Source organism: Bacillus rossius, chromosome 7 (genome assembly GCF_032445375.1).
Source record: "Bacillus rossius redtenbacheri isolate Brsri chromosome 7, Brsri_v3, whole genome shotgun sequence".
NCBI classification, from domain to species: Eukaryota; Metazoa; Arthropoda; class Insecta; order Phasmatodea; family Bacillidae; genus Bacillus; species Bacillus rossius.
In genome coordinates, this window is record NC_086335.1 from 41,774,687 (window position 1) to 41,793,616 (window position 18,930).

Consider the following 18,930-nt stretch of genomic DNA (forward strand, 5'->3'; position numbering starts at 1 on the left):
GGTCGCGACACACCACTTCCGTCCACCAAAAAAAAAAAAAAAAAAAAAAAAAAATGTGAAAAAATCTAGTTTCAGGTCGAATCCTTCCTTATGTACGTAATTGTGTCTATCAACAGCAGCAACCTTAATTCCTGCGGACTTTGTGGGACATATATGTCTTACACACAATCAAAATAGAAAGCGTCCGCGATGAGAAAAAAAAAAGTGCCAAAGTGATTAGAAATATGATTAATTCCTCGACAGATTCTTGTGAGGTATTAAACATATCATCCCAAGGGTGTCTCCAGGGAGGAAACGGGAAAAGGGTGAGTGGGTTGTTTAAGGAAGGGGGTGAGGATCGAAGTGGTAAAAAAAATTAAAACAAGGTGCAAGTAGCTGCAGTTACATAAAATATATAGCTATTTCTCAAAACTATATAAAAAAAAATAACGTATGTTCTTCCTTTTTTATTGTTTATTACTGTAGGTCGCCATGGTTCCTCATCCCCCATGAAGTAGCTTGAATACTAAAAACTACCCCTCACCCTTTTTTTCTCTTTTCAGTCAAATTTTCAACCCCCCTCCCCTTTTATTTCTGTTTTAAACTGGATACACCCTTGTATAAGTCAACACAAATTATTATATTAAATATTATGAATCAAATACTTTGTTTTCCAAAATAACTTGGCTAGCCAAACATTTTACACAGTTTTTTCTTCTTCAGATGTCAAATTAAAATCGTCGGTAAAAGTTACCGGTCGCGAAAGTGCACTCGTTAGTGAGATAAACTGTAACGCGTTCTTTCTCCAGGAAATCCTGCAAATGCAATTCGCGCCTCTCCCCCCCTCCCCCAGAAGCAATCATTTAAGTTTTCTGTTGAGTGCACTGGAATGTTGGCGGAAGCGTACCGGAGACTGCTGGCCGCTGTTCCGAGACCGCTGCCCGTGGCAGTACTACCGCCCGGCCGTTTCGTCTCGACGGCTACCCGCCTCGGCGCCTCCAGCGGCGCACAGGCGGGCGGGTGGCGCCGGCGCACACACCTACAGAATGTCCGTAAAAGAATGTCACAACTTTAGTGGTTTATTACAACCGTTTAATTTAGACTATTTACAACAAATTCATCAAAGTGAAAGTAAACTAAACCTGGGTTCTCTTACAAATGTTCGATATGTGCATCTTCTAGTCATACGGCAGCACACATCCAACCTAAAGTTCGATTCTTCCCATACTTTGGTCAACACGTCCGGAGTAATGGAAGCAAATAGCCTCTTCAATTCTGTGTTGCAACTCTGGCGAATCATTAGTAGAGACCGGAAAAATTCGCGAATTTATTTTGCGATAGGCTAAAATACAAATATTTATACCTCAATGCAGCCTCTGTTATTTGCTCACAACTCACCTAGATGACTCTGGGCCAATGAGAAACACCCAACCAAAGCTGTATCGAATCACAGGCTGCTACGTTGGGACGTCTCACAAGACAGCAACCAATGAGTGGGTCACATTTGACCGAGTGTAAGTAGAACTATGGAGTTCATCCTACATGTCTTATGAACCCGCGAATTTTTCCGGTACCTAATCATTAGGCGGAGGCGCAACGTAGACACGAACATTTATAAAGTCCCAAAGGTAAAAAAAAACTGGCATGGCGCTATGTCAGGTGAACGTGGAGGCCGGCGAAAAAGAGCTGTGTCGTCTCGAACATTACGACCAATCCAGCGGTCAGAGATTTAGACGTTCTACCACTCTTGTACAAAGAGATTCCAATGGGGAGGGGCACCATCACCTCGCCAAATAAAGTTTACAGGTTCAACCTCTACTAATTGGGGAAAAGCCATTCTTTCAACATAAGTGGCGCTGCAAGCGAGAAAACAACAAAGCAGTACTCGCGCATGCGCTTATTTAGAACTGTTTGAGTTACACTTTAATAATTGTGACCTTGAAACATCACTCTACATCGCTTAAAGTTGATACTATTAAAATTTATAACTGGGACATTCTTTTAAGGATATATTGTACTTTTTTTATAACATGCAACAGAAATATTTTTTTGTAAAATTACAGATATTTGTAAATTTGTACGATTACACGAAAACAACTATACCACTAAAAATAGTGTTCGCAGTAATACTGGGTTCGGATTCTTACCCGGGAATTTATGCTTTGTGTTGTCCCAGTACCGTCAAAAGTTAAAGCTATTTGTAAATCTTCCCTGAATAGCTTTCCAGTATTAACTGAGAACATTAATAAGCATGATACAACATAATATAGTCACATTGTTCAATATCGATTATCTTCTCCATGGTTTAAAAAATTATGCATGACTGAAATATCAATTAAAATATAAAATTATGCACCAATTTTCGTAAGAAATACTCAGTATTATTTCAAGAAACATATTTCATGTATGCAGAAATAACCACAGACGTGTGTTGTAGAAAGTTACAATATCTTTATTGTAGTATTTCAAACTATTTCTTGGTAACTGGTTTCCAAATAAATTTTTTGTAAAAGTGGAGAATTGTTTTTTTCCTGTGCAGCTCTCCGATCCACACCCGAGTCGACCTATGCCCCACAACTTTCACTGCAGGACTGTGCTCTTCATCCTGCCCTCTGCCTTGAGAACAATGTCACAGGCCACTCACCGACTACACTCTCAACACGGAACAATGACGAAGGCCTTGCCGCGTTCTCGCCGTCGCGTCTTTCTGTTCCGTCCGACCACGCTGTCTGATGGAGTTTCTGCAGCATCTTGTCTGATACATCTGGTTCACATGATCATACATAGAGGTCAGCATTGCGAATTATAAATATTTATCTTGGCTTTACTCGAGAGATTTATACAAAAGAGATATTAATGTAAACATATATTAATTGAATTTCTATACATTGTAAAATAACTAAGAGTTATATATATATATTCGAACCAAACTTGTTATTTCTATGCCTACATACATTTACCATTCTGTTGACTTTTTCAAAGTAACTAAACGGAAAAAACAAAATGGAGCCCAAGATTAAATTATATAAACACACGATTAAAACGTTTATTTTGAAAATAATTATTGTCGCGCGATTTTACAGTTTGTTTACAATCATCATGCTTCTCATTGGCGAATACTGTTCATGACGTCAGATGATGATGATGGTGCTTCTGACCTGTCTGACCTCGGGAGTTCAAGTTCGCCAGCTGTGGTCAGGCAGATCTGCTACACCTGACTGTTATATCAGCAGCTGACATCAAAGGTCACGTGAACCAATCAAATGCCATCAGCTCCCGAAGCACCAGTCAGACGCACTGCATAACGAAGACTTTACCTCAAATAAACGAAGAGTTCTTCGTGATCTCAGAAGATTGGATCTTTGCAGAAACCACGCCATATTTTAATTTCTGAGTTCTGTTTTCATTACCAACAGGGAAAAACACACACGTGGAAAAAATAAGCGTGTTCTTTCAGTTTTCTTAACCAGTTTTTGAAGTTTTGATAATATACCAACATTACTCTTGTGAATTAATGTTCAAAGAACAAAGTACCCGCAAATATACGAAGATAACAGTAAATTGTTGAAGGTCCCAGGATAATTTGTAACCAACATTATTCGTTAATTTAAAACGAAAAATTTCAAGTGTGGCCGTGTATTTTTTATGAAAATATTTCGGTACTACTATTTAAAAACTGTATAGAATCGCCTGTGTTTCGTGAACGATCGAGTGTCTTGTGGTATACATTTCTACTCTCGGGAAACGAATCACAGCAATTTTGTGCGGAAGCAATCGCGTCCTGACTGGTCAGGCAACACGAGGCAATGGATTCCTCTTGCAGACGGCCGCCAACTACCAGGAAGACACCGCAGGCGCAGGAATACCTCATTGCAGTCTAATGAGCGTTCAGAATTTTCGTGCGGAAATTCCCTCCGCCTAATGAAAACTCTCCAAACCAGCAACATTCGAGTGCAAACAAACATCAACCGCATTTATATAAAAATCTCTGAAATCGTGTTTTTTTTTAAATTTATTTCAGAAACCAACCCTTTCACTGAAAAATAGTGTATTCCAACAGCATGTGAGTTCTACCTATTTTTCAGCAGGCAACGACTTCTCAACTAAATTAAGAATAGTATTTCACCTGTATTAGGTTCATATCTCAGTGATTTAAATGTCCAAAAACCAGCTCACATAACAAACTACAAATGTGAAAAACAGTAAAGATAAAAAACCTATAAGGATAGCATAAAACCAAGTGTTTTTACACAGCCTACGTAAAAGAGACACCACACAAGAATCATACCTGTTGAATACAGCCAATGGTGAGTATCAAGAGCGGCTTCAAAATTTCCTAATGGGGAGGGGTTCAGTGGGATGACTCTTTTTCAGAAATTTAACATTTTCCCCCCTTGGCCTTCATTTCATCCAGTTAGTCGTAATAAAAAAATTTGGGGAAAGGCAGGGGCCTCTTGGATCCGCCGCTGGTATGAATGAACAAGATCTGTTAGGACGAAGACGGCTGAGATGCGACTGATCATGGCAGGATGAATAAAACTTTAAAAGAAATAACGAATAAGTGTAGTTTGAACTAAAATAAAGGCATGTTTACATTACATATGGGTTGTATTACATTGTATTATGTAGTGGTACTTCCCAAGGTCATTAAAATCAATACAAGAATAGTTGCAAAATATATGGCTATCGTATAATAATTTCTTTGAAATTTTCCACATACTTTTGTGGCGTGTTACTACCCCAAATTATTTCAATGAAATCATTTTACGACAGCAACAAAATTAGCGGTGTAGATCTTTGTTCAATAAAAATAATGCATACACTTAGTGCTTCATCTTAAATACTTTCTCTATGACCAACAAGAAAAATGTTGTTAAATTATATCTTCAAAGACGTATACTGGCCTTGGGAAGCCATTTAGACAATAAGACCCCTTTTAGACGAGTCGGCTTGGTTGATTCAACCATAGTTGCCTGGTTGACTCTCAACTAGTTGACTGCCGTGTAAAAGACTCTTTTTGGGCTGGTTTCACACCAGGAAACTTGTGGAATAACTTATCTTCCCAACGGGCGGTCAGTACGATGTTATAACCTCAGGAAGCAGGAGCGCTTCTAGTGCTTGCTCTCATGCAAGAAGAGAAGCAAAATAAGAGGAAACCCAGTCGAAGTTTATCCGTTGTTACAAAATCGCGAAACGGGCGCTTTCTCACTTGTATACCCACAACTACTTAGACACGAGGATAAATTCTTCGGTTATTACCGCATGTTACGATCATTCTTTGATGAACTTCACGCCCTGATCCAACACAAACAAGTGGAACGCCCTCCATCACGATCTCGGCGGACTTTACTTGGCGACTGGTGTGGAGGACCAATTCCGAGAAGTGTCTCTTGTGATGAGTCTGCTGGTGAGCGACACAAGTGCCCACTGGCCAGTCGCCAGAGCGGACGACTTGAATGCGTGTGAAGGGGTTCGCTACATCGCTACACCTCTTGACACCCGTCCGTTCAGCTAGTGGAGTCAACTAGTCGCCTCGTCTTTAAGGGGTCTAAGTCGTGTGTGTATGTATGCATATATATGTATATATAACGTGATGAACCTGCAGCCGAAGTTTGTCGAATGCCGACTTATTTTGTATAAGTTCGTGCTTATCAAGGCGACATGTATGTCTAACTTAAGTAATCCGCAGGCGGATGGAAGCGAGCCGAAAGTCTAAACCACGAAAGCAAAAATGACATTGTATGTAAATGTGCACGGTATCCCAGCGTGGTACAAGGTCAACACGGAAGAGGCGGGGCTCTCAACTACGCATTACAATCTACCTTCAAGTTATACTGTCCTTCAGAAAGGTAAGCCTACTTCGTTATGCACATCAATATAATGACTACCCTAAACTACTGGGGGAATATTAAAGAAAAAATAATAATAAGTTTCTGAGTCCATAAGTTTGTTATAAAAGCTTTGCAACACTGTCAAATATTCGTTTAAAAACACGAGCATATGACAATAAAATTCAAAAGGTAGTAAAGTTTGATGAAATACGGATTTCTGAATTCTCTTCCATTTGGGCACACACACAAACTCAAAACCAAAGAATGTTTCAAAATCAGTGATGTAGTTCAATATTTTCAATTGAAACTTTTTTGTTTGAAAATTACAGTAACCCTTCGCTGTACATGATGAAAATTGATTTATAAATATTCAAAACGAATTTAATTTTAACAAACACAGATAGTTGTAACGCGTTAACACTGAATGAATCCAATATTTCAAATGCTTTATGGTATCCAGCCAAACAGTCAAAACTTTTGTAACCGGTCCTTCACACAAAATTGTTATGATAATCAACGCCATTAAACTTTTTTAAACAAAAAGGCAGCGCCAGTGAGGAGGTTTTTGGTCAAGTCAATTACATCTAACTTAATTTGAATAACTTCATTAGAAGAACTAGTTCGACGATACAATTTGACAATGCGACAAGGACTTGAACGTCATTCAGAGCGAAATGTCAGTCACGTATACTTTGGCATCTCGGTAACATTACGTGCAAGAAAATGTTAAATATTTTTATTAAATAAATATTGTTTGATTTTATTACTGTTTGTTTAAACTAGCAACTCCGAACTGAAATGCTCACAAAAAATATTTCGCAGCATATTCATAACAGAAAACGCTTCAAAATATGTACACACACACACACACCAACACACGTATATCCCAAACAATATATATATATATATATATATATATATATATATATATTTGAACATTTTTTTTTAAATCAGCGAAATTGAATTTATCCTATAGTCAGTTTAACGTTCATTGATTTCTTACAAAGCAGGCTATTTGCTTGCGACAAACCACTATTCCGCATAGAGCACATTTAGAACAAGAATGTACTGACGTCATCACAGATGCCATCATCATCATCATCATCATCATCATCTCTCCTCGACTGCACCTCGCGCGGACTGGCATGCCCGTCAGGTGGCAGCCGTTTTTTCCCCTTGTTTGGGAGCTAGGGTCTTTGTCTCCAGCCACTTCCTGTCTCTGCTTAATAAAGCCTCGCTTGCCATACTAATTAGCCTCGCTCTCTCCTCTCGTGACACCTTGGGAAGTTTCATCCTCTCCACGGCCAGATGACAAAGAACATCCTCTCTCAGAACTCGAAATCCATTCTTAGGTCTTTACGAATCAGCACTAAGCTGTTATCTATATTTAAATAAAAAAGTTAACACAATGTCACGGGTTTTTGACAAAGATTTTTTTTCTATAAAACTTATATTTTATTCATTCAAAGAACATGTTATAACTGTTGATTTTAATAATAGATATTAAATAAAATATTCTACAAAATAACACCATGCAAAGAATGATCGAAGGAACCAAAATTTCAGCATTCCACAGCCCATTTAGGCTGTTAAAACAGAGATAGTTACATAAATGCTTGTTAGTACCACACAACTTTTCTTCTTCAGATTGGTTGGGATAATAACTAACAAGCTTACAAATTTGCAGGGGTAGTCACAGTCATCAATTAAACTTAATATTTTACAGTTCACAAGCATCCTCTGAGCTCTAAAATTCTTATTACTCTCCATTATTTACTATCTCTGGGAAAATATACGAGTTTGCAAAATACTCGTTTCAACTCTGATAGACAACAATTTAAAATATTTAGTCTTGAACAATCAGTCTAGGCCGCGCTTCTTCATGGTTATCAACGAGTCTGTTACTCGCTCCGCAGCCGTCTTCAGGCAGCGAGTATCCCTCTCGCTCAACTACCGACGTCTCAGCAGCACTCGCTCTGCTACCGACTATCCTGTGGTAACGAGTTCTCACTCGTTCAGCGACTCACCCAGCGAGTAGCATGACTTACCGGCACTCGCTCAGGCAGAGCTTCCGCTCGCTCGTTCCTCGTCGCTAGTAGTCTTGTCGCAGCGCTTCTGGCCGCTCGTGTGTGTGATTCTGAGGCTGCCAACAGCTCGGGCTTACATACCCGTCAGCTGCGATAACGTCAGATGTGTGTCTGCTTCTCGTAGCTGCGCCCCAGCAAACTGCTGATACCTGGGACGACTTACACTGCGTGACACTTACACTTGGCGAGCAATCTGCACCTTTCGCACAGCACAGGGTTAGGAAAATACATATACATAGATGTCACGGCTGTACACACCGTAACATCTTATTAACTATAGTTTGGAATGTTGTGTACACAGATCACTGTTACTGGTACTGAATCTTGGCACTGCTGCCTTGTAAATCCACTACAGAATCCTATTAAATATACATTAACATTCGAACTAAACAGGCGCTGAACGTGAATGAATTACAGCCAATCACTTGACCTTAATACTTAATAGCTAGAAAAAAAAGCAAAATAAACTATTTCGTGGTTACAGTTTTTTTCGAATCACGTAGGCGTATGAAAATATAATTTTTAATACGCTTGTTATTCAAACATCTAGACCAGGCAAAAGACGATAACACGTTGCTATAGAAGTGCCATGTGTACAACCACAACGAAAATTCCTTTAGAGGAACATAAAAATAAGATATTTAATTAAAACTAAGACTGCCGGAAAGCAATCAACAGATCTGTAAGAAAACTAGGGATTCTTACAACGCAAGGAAACTCAAGACTAGTGACCATGTGTAGGCTAACTGTTGTTTAGATAAATGTTTCATTTATTAAGTTGGACGATTAGTTACACATACAACCTTTTTCACAATATACAGTTGTTGTCTGCGCTTGAAAATGGCTGCAACGTTGAGGAAAACAACAACCTTCACAGTCGTGGCTTCAATTCAGTTTCAGTTAATGTACTGTTCCCTCCCCCCCCCCCCCCTTTTTCATTTCATCTACAATTTTTACAGTGCGTGTTTAAAACTTAGTAACATCAGGCCGATAAAAGTAAGTCAAATATGTGTCACTAAGTTTTACTTACCATCAAAAAAAGTAAATTTAAATTTAAAAAATAACATTCAGTGACCGTTCAATAAACTAATGGAAATAAACAATAAACTAATGGAAATAAAATTACTCGTGTGGTAATGCTAAATGCATCGGAGGTGACGGTTGATCGCCGTTTGACGAGTTTGAAAAGAAACTCTAAAATGCTGTCTTATAATCTAAATATGTAATGGAAGTATTACCTATAACTAGAGACCTGCAAAATTCGCGGTTTCGATGGCCTTCAGGATAGACTGCACATACCCCTGTACACTCGGGCAAATAACGCAAGTTCATTGGCTGCCGACTTGTAAGTCGTCTCAGCTGGTTTGTCTGTGATTCGATCCTTCTTTGGTTGAGGGTTTATAACTGGTTGAGATTCGTCCAGATGAACAGTAAGCGAATATCAAAATTATCTAAGAGGTATATGTGTTTTAATTCTAGCCTATCACCGAATGGATTCGCGAATTTTGCCTATATATAACCTATATAACCTATGCTGCATGAGAAATGTCCTATACAAATATGGCCACTTTCATATTAATTAATAATTCTCCTGAAGACAATATAGGAGATAATAGTTACCATGGATACATGGGAAATATCTTTACCGTTCGTAATGTATAGACCCTAAAAATTACGCTTTGTTTTCTAGTGCCAGGATAAACCCCAACTGTTCATTGGCTGCTGCCACAGTTTAAACTTCCGTACGGATTGCATGATATTGGGTAATCTGAAATTTGTAGTCTTGCTATTGGTTTATTGGCCTTTATAACCTGTCTAAATGGCCAATGAACTAACGGTGTTTAAATTGTATAGGAGTATTTATTCTAGCCTCTCCTCAAATAATAACGCCAATTTTGCAGGCCTCTAGTAATTTATTTTATAAACATCTAACCTCGGTAACGAGAAAACTCATGTGTTCTCATGTTTTTCATGTTGCAAATAAACTTTTAATACGAAACTCGGACAAGAAATTTAACGTGGAATTCTTTCAAATAATGCAAATAAAACAAATTCTATCATTCCCACCAACAAAAAAGAAATAATTTGAAAACAAAACAGCGCGCATGTAGCTGCCCCAGGATAATTTGTAACCAGTGTTCTTCGTGAATGTAAGGTGACACCAATGAAGATGTTTATTCGGCCGCACGTGCTAAGCTCGAGAAGCGAGGAGTCGCCTGCCCCTCGGCGACGGACGAGGACTCTTGGTTACACCAGGCCGGGCCGCAGATGTGTGTCAAGTATGATGTTTAAAGTTTACTCGGCGGCTCCGCGCGTTGGCCAACTCGCCTGCCGCGCCGGCGGCTGCGCGGCTCACGGATTGCTTCCCGTTGCGACAACCGCGTCGCGTCGGTTGCGGCGTCGAGAGAGGCGAGAGCGCAGTGCGACCAGCGGTGCGACGCGACGCGACGCCTCCGAGTCGTTCGAGTGTCCTCGGTGGCTAGTGCTCGCAGAGGGTTCCACCCCAACCAGACTAAGAGCGGCGCTCTTGCGTCTTTCGGACTAGAACCGGGCTGTGTTCCGTTTATTAACATTTTTCAATGCGCACTATGCGGACATAAATTTGTTAAGATCTCTCGGAAAGCTATATGTGTGTGTGTGTGTGTATATATATATATATATATATATATATATATATGTGTGTGTGTGTGTGTGTGTGTGTGATCGTAAATCCGGGGGGAGGGGTCCCGGGCCCCTTCCTGGAATCAAATAGCCCTTTGAGGGGGGCCGCTACGTCTTGCAAAATCATAACTGTGATGGGAATGATAAATGTTATAAACACCTCCCCCCCCCCTCAAATTCCCCCAGAATCCAACAGTTTTCGCCCATGTATAATGTTAAAGTATTTACAATTGATTACAAAAACAAAACAAAAGATAGATTCCACCAATAGCCGCGTAACAACAGTATTTTGCACTAGGTAGCCTACTAAATGTATGCATATTTTTTACCATCGCAGAAACATTTTGTAAGGTGTATATTGACAAAATATTTTGCAGTCATTACAAAACATGTTTTTTTTTCCAGTCAACAGCCTATACAAAATGCGTAAAAGGTAAAATAACATATTCATGTCACGCAGTTGTGCCTAGCCGCTTTATGTCAAGATCTTTAGAAAGAATGGCGCATAAATTTAATCGTACTAGTCGTATTTTTCAAATAGATCTTAATGGAAAACATAGAATTTAGTCAAGAGATTCCGCGTCACTTGAAATATTCGATAGTTTCTCAGCAATCTAAATAACTTAATATAATTCCCCTTGAATAAAACAATTTTCTTTTCTTTGACGTTTTAAGACTTTTCTAGAGAAAATGAAATGCAAGTAATGGTCCTTACGTGATCGGCACGTAGGCTTGTAGAAAAGAAAACAGGCTACGTGCTTGGAGTTGTTATAAATCCACGCACGCCACATTCGGCAACTTACATTTATAAACACGCCAATGGCATGATGTAACAACTTTCACGTTGACTGTGAGTCCACGCCTTGTATAATCACTATCGTTGTACAGACCAAGCCGCAGAGGCATCTTAGTTATTATGCTTCAGCTGACAGGCAAAAAAGCACGTTTTATAAGGTATTACAAGCCACTAAAGACTGTTCACGTTCTTCTTAACTATACCATTGTTAAATTTCTAATATATAAATAAATGAAATAGTTATGAATAAAATTTATTCATGATTCTAACTCATAACTCTGTGAACGGATTCGTCATTGATGAGCATTTCCGCTAATCTGAACCATTTTGATTCTTGCTTTTTCCTTTCGAAAGAATGAGTCGCGTGGCGGCTTATAAAGTCAAAGTTCATTCGTGACTCAGTTGTTGAATGATTAACCTGGGAAAATGTTTTTGCAAACTGCAAGAGTTAAGTTTCAAACAAATTTAATACAACTTGATTAACAACCGTGGTATACCGAGTTAATGTTGTAAACTTTTTTTTTTAAGTTTTACTTCTTTAGGAGCGTCATTAAAAAAATATGAGAGTAAATTTTTACGATGCGCGCACACCATTAAACGAAATATTTACAGAATGAAAAAAGTCTACATACAAAAAAAAAGGCACATACAAATAAAAAATATCTATACGTGCTTTTAAATCTTATACTTTAGTAACTGATATTGAATACTGGTCCATGTCATTAAAAACAGTTATTCATTGTGAATATTAGTGAAAGATAATGTGTTTATAAACTTTTTTCAAATTTAGTTATTAAAGTGAGGTTAGGTTATCGTACCACAGCCGACTTGCATTCTAACCTCAACCTATTATTATTAATTATTTTATCGCATTAGTCGGTCTGTCAACTTCAATGCTTCATTGTGAGGTGGTGTGTGTTTGAACGCGTGGCGTTCATGCGGTAGATAATTTTATTTCTTTGAATATAACAAAACTGAATATATAACATTCTCTGCAAACAATGTTGGTCTGCCTAGTAAACATGTACTTAAAATCCATGAATGTAATGAAATAAGGGCAATGTAATGGCACAGAAAGAGTTCGGGAGGTAAAATATTTAGGTATCGTGCGTGAGTTTTATAAAATGGGACGAATATGTTTCTTATCTTACAAGCAAAATCCAATTAATCATCTATAAATTAGTTGAACTAATATCGGTAGTAAGTTACTAGGCATTTGTAGACAGTATTTAAATGGTTTACTCAGCTATTATTCAGTCTAATCTGAAGTCGGTATTTTGGCAAGGGAAGAAATCAGCAAAACCACTTATCACAATACAAAAACTTATCATACGTGTGAGTAAAAAAAAAAAATGAATTTTTACGATGCGCGCACAGCATGCAACAAAAGTTGATGGGATTAAAAAAAAGGTACATATGAAGAACAATATATATGTGCTTTTAAATAATTTACTTTAGTGATTGATATTGAATATGGGTCCATATAATTAAAAAAAAACATTTACTGTGGATATTAGTAATAAAAATTGTGTTTATTAACTTTTTCGTGTATTTATGTAAGTCAGGTTTTATGTTACCGAATGTATAACAATGTCAGGTTTCTTGAAAGCTTCCACTGTCCCTGACAGGGAGTGTCTGTGGAAGGTTTAGTAGTCTGGCCGTTTTTATGGGAGTGTTTGTGAGGTTACGTTCACTCATATAATTATTTGCATTATAAATTAATACATTATTATTTAATAAGTAATTAAAATTAATAAATTATATTAAACATTCTGCATATTTATTTATCTAGATTATTTTACTAAATTGTATAATTACTTTTAAACTTGTTTAATTCAATATTGACTAATGAGTATTTATTTTTAAATGTTTGATTTGATAGAATTTATACTTTATCAACCATATTTTTAATATTACTCTAGTACTTTTATTTTATTTCTATGAATTATTTGCATGCAAGATGAAAGTTAGTTTTTTACTAAGCCAATAAGTAGACCTGTAACTTTTAACGTGCGTTTTATATAAATAATACGAGTTTTTGAACAAACTCCATTTAAAACAGATAGCACATTATAAAAGTTTTCGTTTATACTTTTTTTTATGAAGGCAATGAATAACTATATTAGAGCCTAGCAGTAGATATGAAGTTCTTAAAAATACGAATCATCATTGTAGTTTCTTATTTGGTACTTGCAATTTTATTACATCCGTAGCCTATTTAACTGTATCATAATCTTCTAGTAGATATTTAACGATATTATTCAGGATGTGATCAAGCTAACACATAAGGCATACGGGCCTTTCCATTAGACTCGCATAGGTACACAGTCATATTTACAAAAAAAAACATGACTAATAGATGGGGGCAGGTATCTTTCGCGAAAAGATCTGCACACCTATAAGACTGCAACAAGGTATACCATGGGCGTCGCAACCGGGGGGGGGGGGGGGGGGATGGGGGGGACGAGTCCCCCCCAATAATAAAAGTCTTCAATTTCGTCCCCTCCAATAATATATTTAGTTTCGTAGTTATATTAAAAATATGATTTCTGTGATATAACCCATATGTTGCGCATGGTGCATTTAGTCCAATTGTGGTAATGTGAGCACTGTGTTTTTACAAATTTGTTCTCTGAAAATATTTTTTATAAAAAATAAATTATATATTGCAGCCCACTATAATTAGAATATTTAGGAAAGAAAAATGCCTAAAAACCACCTTTTTGCACCTTCAAACCCCAAATTTTCCCGGGGGAGGACCCCCGGACCCCCCGCTCTTTTTCCAGGGGATGGATATTCCTCAACAACTAAATCAATTACAGTCCCCCCCAAAAAATATATCCTTGCGACGCCCATGGGTATACCCGCACCAGCGGTTTCTACCTTGTGATTGGCGTCCGTCTGCGAGAGAAGTCGTTGCCTTATTTGGCCGAGCTATTCAAGACGCATTTGCTTCCGCACTGAATTACTGTGATTGGTGTTGTTACAATCGACATGTACCTGGAAGAAACTCACCCAATCACGAAACACAGGCGATGCTACAGTGTTTTAACTTTCAGCTGGTCTCAAAATATTTTCGCGAAATCTGAATGGCCCTACTAATAGATGAAGCATGCATAGTTCGCGAAAATATTTTGAGACTAGCTGAAAGTTAAAAAACTGTAGCATCGTCTGTGTTTTCGTTTTTTGATCAATTCCTTTCAGGTACATGTCGACTGTTCCAACACCAATCACAGTAAATCAGTGCGGAAGCAAACGAGTATTACTGAGTGGTTCGGTCAAACAAGGCAACCACTTCTCTCTTAGACGGCCGCCAATCGCAAGGAAGAAACCGCTGCTGCGGGTATACCTTGTTGCAGTCTAATAAGCGTTAATTTTTTTTTTCGCGAACAATGCCTGGCCCTACTAATTTATAAAGTGTTCGATCGTAACCAGCGTTTGCACTGTTATAATGATATAAAATTACTAGAGACCGGAAAAATTCGCGATTTCAATGACCTATAGGATGGACTCCATGATCCTCTATACACTCGGGCGAATTGCATCTGCTCATTGGTTACTGACTCGCAGCACCTGTTAACTGGGAAGCTCGTGATTCGCTACTTATTTTGTTTACATTTCATTGGCCCAAAGTCCTTCAGATATACTGTGGCCCAATCACCGAAGCAGCAAAAATGCAAACTTTTTGGATTCTAGCTTATCGTGAAATGAATGCGCGAATTTTTCAGGTCTCTAAAAATGACAAAACACAAAATTTCACAAAGCCTAGCTAACAGTAGCCTCGCTAAAAATAAAGGTAGCAACATCCCGGCAGTGCTACATCTCTCGCGTCCCAAGGCCACAGCGAGCGCCACACAGCCGGGCCCGATGGGGCGGAGCGAGCAACGCGCCCGACGAACAAGAGGCGTGTGTGGCGGCGGCGGACTTGTTTGCCGATCACATCCGTGTGTCGCCGCAGCGCACACAATGCCGCACTCCACAGGGACGCGCGTTCCCGCACCGCCACGGCATGCAGTCACCACATCCAATGAATCGAGCACCGGAAATTTGGCACGGAGAGACTCCCTTCTACACAAGCGGTTCATTCCAAATGCCAGAGCCGTAGCTAGAATTTCTGTGAAGGAGTTTTTTATGAGTATTTTTTTTTCTTTATAATAGAATTTTAAAAGAAAATTTATCGTCACATTAAAATCTCACAGGATCAGTAGACTTTTAGAACGCCAACGTTTACACGATGATGTCATAATTCAAAAGGGCAGCAATGACATCCTGTGTAAGGACATGACCTCGGCGGCTTATGGCGACTTGTTTTTAGGACTCTTAAGCCGCCATTAGGACATTTGGTTTTTTCTATGGCAAACTTTTTTTTTTTTTAGGTTTTTCGAATTCCAAATTTTAAATTAATTGCGGGATTTTCCCCTCAAAAGTTGTATTTTTATTTTAATAATTTTTTTTAGATTTTTTTGCGGAATGTTTAAAAAAAACTGAAAATTTTTGTGAATTTTGGCGAATTTTTGAGTAATTTTTGACAATTTTTGAAGGCCAAGGTCATTCCATATGGCCATCGTGACGTCAGAATACAAAATGGCGGACACAATCCACACCAAGAACCTTGTCCTCGGAGGAACCAACCCATACTAGTGTTGTACTGGACCTCCTTCACAAAATCCTGGCTGCGGCTCTGACCCATCTACGCTAGAGACTACGAAGGTTCATACATGTCAAACGATGCGGCCGCGGTGGTTGAGTGCAGGAGAGTAAGCAGAATTTCATTTTAATAAAATAAAGGGGGGGGGGGGGAGGAGGATAGTACCACTTACCCCGCTGTTTGCTTTCACATTCTTTCTGTTTGTTGGTGGGAACTTTATATATATATATATATATATATATATATATATATATATATATTTGGACTTGGGATTCCCGCGTAAGCCCCTGGTTGAGTGGCAAAATAACTCGCCTCTCAAGCGAGTGATTCCCTCATGTTTCTCAAGCGGGAAACGTGGCAGACGTTACCGTGAACCGTGGGATAGGTAACCAAACGGCACATGTTCTACGAGTATAACACTCAGCTGTGAAGAAAAGTATATTCACGTGCATAGGCTCTGTTCATAGTTCTTTAAGGTTACGCAATATTTTATGCCTGTCAATTAAAATTTATAACTCAGTTATTAATCAGCGAGTTTTAGATAGGTAGGTAGTTTTCGCGTTAAAATTCGCCCACAGATATCATTACAGGTATAAAAAGTTAGTATATGATCAAGCTAGTAATTAACTACGAATTTACCTGCATGCACGCATCTCCATACTTTAAATAAAGCTTCGCGAACGTTTCATGCGACATAGCAAAAGGTTCACCAGCAAATCGTAGTGCTCACTGGATAGCTTTAGATGAAGAATTTTTGGTTCATAAAACTTTTTAGTTTCGGCATTAAATACCACAGTTTATACATTTCTTAAATACAATATTATATTATTAACTTACGATAATCTCTTTTCAGCTGGTGCGATTTTATGATCATATCAGATGACCATGGAAACAACACACATGTGCGTATTCCTACCACAGGCAGATCCATAAGCTTCTTTACAGGAGAAATGGGGGATGGTGGGGCCCTTACACCATTCAAAGCTTCCTCCCCCCCCCCCCCCCCCCCCCCAACCTTACTGGATCCGCCACTGATTGCATGCCCAATGTGCATTTAATCTAATCTGAAAATTGTGAATTCATGCAAATTGTTTTATTTTATTTAATATTCTTTCGGTTATAATACAGTATATGTTGAATTTTGTGCAGATGTTGTCAGGAATGATGCTAGAAGTCATTCTCAAATGTTTGGTTTAGCCAGACAGCACTATTTAAGGAGCGGTATTGTAAAATCTTCTCAACCCCCCCCCCCCCCCCCATTTTCCCCCTAAATTAATTGCGAGTTTACCTTACAAAATCGTTTTCCTCGCTTACTTTAGTTTGATTTGAAATAAATGTTTATACACGACTACTACAGTTTCCTTTACATTTATTTTGCCATTCGTAAAAAAAAATAAAATACGTGTACAATTAGTAAATAGTAGGCCCACGTAAAATTAATAAAATGTGTGATCTGTTTGTAATTTAAATATATGTATAACGAGAATGAGAAATCAAGACTTGCCAAATTATAGACGAAGAAATCACTCTGTTAGATGTTAGTACATATGAACTTACTAAGAAAGAGTGGATTTGTTGCCGGGAGTTTGCAAGCTTATTTTAGAAAGCCTCCTTTGGTCCAAACAACGATGGGCTCAATGACGGATCCAAGATTAAGGTAGAAGGGAGAGAATGATAAATCTGAGGGGGCTGAAAATTCGCCTTTTCTGAACAAAACTTATAGTAGGATGACGTTTTGATGGGAGAAAAAAAATTATGGAATATATTAGTTGCTGAACCCAACCCCCCCCCCCCCCCCCCCCCCCCAAAAAAAAAAGCTTCTTAATCCGCAGCGGGCTTCAATCAATGAGAGCATGGAACTGATCGTATTTTATGTTCGAGTATACCTTGTTCCATTTTTTTATTAGGTGGTGTCATTTTTTTGGGCTACAGTTTTGTAAATGTATGTAGGTATCAGGTCTAAAATAAATTCTACAACTGATGACAAACACAAGTTGAGAATTTATATGGACATTTCCAAAAAAAAATAGTATGAAAGCAGTATCCTCAGTGGTTTGCGTCCATCCACTCCAATTAATATACAGAAAGACTCAATAATTTGGTATAAATGTGATGTAAATAAGTGTTATTGAAGTTACTGTATCATATTTTTCATACAGAAACAACATGCAATATAAAGCTTAGTCAAAAACCTAAGCTGGTTAAAGCGGTGGCTTTAAAGAAAGACTTTTCTGATTTTTTCTCGGGGAGGGGGGGAGGGGGAGAGAGACTATTTTAAAATGAAAGGATGCAGTTGCAAAACATGACATTAAATAAGTCACAGATAGGCTTAGAATGTTTACAAATTCATAGTCTCAAATACTGAACTTTAATAGTTTCATACAACTTCTCATGAAAGAAAAGTTTGAACATGATTTTAAGTATGTAAGTAAACATAAACATAAGTACTCTGCAGGAAAAAAAAAAAAAAAAAACGGGCTCGGAAGGGGCTGCCCTCCTCACCCCCCTTCCCAGATACTGTGCTGAGCTGGTTATGATTCTCACCTGCACCAGATGACTGAAGCCGAAAGAACAGACCAAAAATACATAAAGATGAAAGTTATTTACACGTCGATCTCGCCACATTTTCTCGCTGAAGCAAGGAAAATAAACCCAATGCGCACATTTCTAGCACGACACTCCGAAAGTTAAACGCCAGAGTTGCTGGTAACTTCACGCCACACACCGATAATAACACGCACCACGTTCAACTAGTGTCATTGTTGTACACAACACTCTCTTTCATTTCACACCACCACTGTGTGTTACAACAACGGCGAGTTTATTAGTTACGTTTACGTACACACACTTTCTAAATTGTTTCATAAACAAGAATAGCCGCTAGTTTTCTGTCAACATACCCCGTTTGAAATGTTCGGCTCCACTGAC

The 18,930-nt window shown here is 38.4% G+C and overlaps 1 protein-coding gene across 5 annotated transcripts in view; it reads right to left on the reverse strand.

The window, feature by feature from the left end:
* Positions 1-18,930, reverse strand: part of LOC134533900 (ATP-binding cassette sub-family G member 8) — a 102,518-nt gene extending 83,588 nt beyond the window's left edge. Inside the window, exons 1-2 of one of the 5 annotated variants that reach the window (XM_063371683.1) lie at positions 18,547-18,930; positions 2,624-2,743 (exon numbers count right to left, since the gene is read on the reverse strand). The gene's annotated coding sequence lies outside the window, so the exon portion shown is untranslated. Of the gene's footprint in view, positions 1-886; positions 1,367-2,623; positions 2,744-7,858; positions 8,202-18,546 lie in introns of those variants that run through there. The other 4 variants (XM_063371685.1, XM_063371682.1, XM_063371684.1 and 1 more) reach the window with 4 other exon arrangements.